Here is a 2,075-nt window from a genome sequence, read left to right on the forward strand (position 1 = left end):
GTTATAAATGGAGGACCAAGCAGTAAAGAACTTTTCTTCTCTTAAGGTAGGACAGCCATCTGTTGTCGCTGAGCTGCTGTTTGTGAAGGGTGTGGGTGGCTCCAAGCAAGAGAAACACAAGGGGTAAACTAACCCCCAGTTCTTGCTCTTCTCCTAACCTCCACTAGTGAGAGTTGGTTTAATCTTAAGAATTGAAGGAGACATGCCATCCTAAGTAGTCAGCCTGCCCTTCCAGCTGTCCTTTAGAGGAAGTTCTCCCCTCCTTCAAACACTGCTTTGTGCGGAGGTGACATCTACCAGACAAGCACACCTCCAGAGAGAAGTGTCACCACCTTTCCCTGCGCCCACCCACACATTAGAAAGGAAGAAAACGGGGTCTGGGTACATGGAGATTAAAAACTTGACCCCTCTATCCTGACCAAGGAAAGCAAGGTTTACTGGGCATGAGGAATAAAAAGACCTTGAAATCCCACTTTTGAGTAATGAGGATAATTAAGACACCAGGGAGAGGGAGAGTTGCAGTGGGATGAAGAGCTGGGAAGGGCTCAGTCGCTGGAAGCATCTTCCCTTAGTTTTTGTACTGGAAGGGCTCGTCGCCAGTCTCGTTGAGAAGACACGTGCGGATGATGGCTTCTGTCACTGCAAAGGGGTCGCAGTTGGCGGAAGGGCACCGGTCTTCGAAATAACCCCTCTTCTCCTGGCCGACACACCGGGGAATGCGGTGTGTTGATGAAAGTCGTTGATGTTGGAGGTCTCGTGGAAGCCAGTCAGGCGCCGGGCATTGCCCACGCCCCCCTTGGGATGGTAGGCACGGACGTGGTACTGGTGCCGCTTGCTGAGTTTCTCAATGGCCTCCTCAATGTACTTCAGGCCTTTCTCCTCCCGCATGGCCTTCGTGCTGAAGTTGGTATGGCAGCCTGCGCCGTTCCAGTTCCCAGGAATGGGCTTAGGGTCAAAGGTTGCTATCACGCCAAAGTCTTCACATACGCCATGTAAGATAAAGCGGGCCACCCACAGGTGATCTCCCATGCGGATTCCTTCACAGGGTCCAATTTGGAATTCCCACTGGGCAGGCATGACCTCGGCATTTGTTCCCGTGATCTTGACTCCAGCATACAAGCAGGCCCGGTAGTGAGCCTCCACGATGTCTCTGCCACAGGCTTTGTCAGCTCCCACGCCACAGTAATACGGGCCTTGGGGCCCAGGGAAGCCATTGGAAGGCCAACCAAAGGGGTGCCCATCCGTCCCCATGAGAGTATATTCCTGCTCCATTCCAAACCAGGGGTGCTGGTTGCTGACCATGTCCATGATCCGCTTACAGGTGTGCCTTAAATTGGTTTCGGCAGGCTTCCGATTATACTTGAAAACTTCACAGAGCACCAGCTTGTTGGGATCCTTGCGGAAAGGGTCACGGTACATGGCAACTGGGAGGAGGTACATGTCACTGTTGGAGCCTTCAGACTGGAAAGTGCTAGAGCCATCAAAATTCCATTCCGGCAACTCTTCTACACACTTGGGCTCACAGTCTAGGGTGCGGGTCTTGCAGCGCAGCCCTTCTCCGGTACCATCGATCCAGACATACATGGCTTGGACTTTCTCGCCTTGAGGCAGGGCCATGTACATCTGCTTGATGCCTTTGTTCAAGTTGGAACTTGCTGAGGTGGCCATGGTGGAAGGCGTTCTGGGCGGCCGCGGGCCGGCGGGAAGGAAGGTGGGCAGGCGGCGAGAGCGAGGTGGAGAGAGAGCGCGGAGAGGAGGTCGGTGTACGGTTCAGACGCTGCGCTCGGCTCCCATTCTCGGCTCTCAGACCATCCAATTTTATAGCAAGCACCTTGAACTGCTGAGCCATCTCTCTCTTTCCAGTCCCAAGGCTTTTCGTTATTGATTCAACTTCCTTACTGATTATTTCTCTACTAAAAAGTTTCTGTTTCTAGCAGGGCATGGTAGTGCACACCTTTAATCCCCAACACTCAGGAGGCAGAGGTAGGAGTATTGCATGAGTTAGATAGAGGTCAACCTATGCTAGAGTGAGACCTTACCTCAAAAAAAACCAAAAAGTCTTGTTTCATTATGAT

The 2,075-nt window shown here is 52.3% G+C and overlaps 1 pseudogene; it reads right to left on the reverse strand.

Annotated features, from left to right (window-relative positions):
• Window positions 1-442: 442 nt before the first annotated feature.
• Window positions 443-1,794, reverse strand: LOC123460156 (annotated as a pseudogene).
• Window positions 1,795-2,075: the final 281 nt, after the last annotated feature.

The sequence above is a fragment of the Jaculus jaculus genome, chromosome 4 (genome assembly GCF_020740685.1).
Source record: "Jaculus jaculus isolate mJacJac1 chromosome 4, mJacJac1.mat.Y.cur, whole genome shotgun sequence".
In the NCBI taxonomy this organism is placed as follows: Eukaryota; Metazoa; Chordata; class Mammalia; order Rodentia; family Dipodidae; genus Jaculus; species Jaculus jaculus.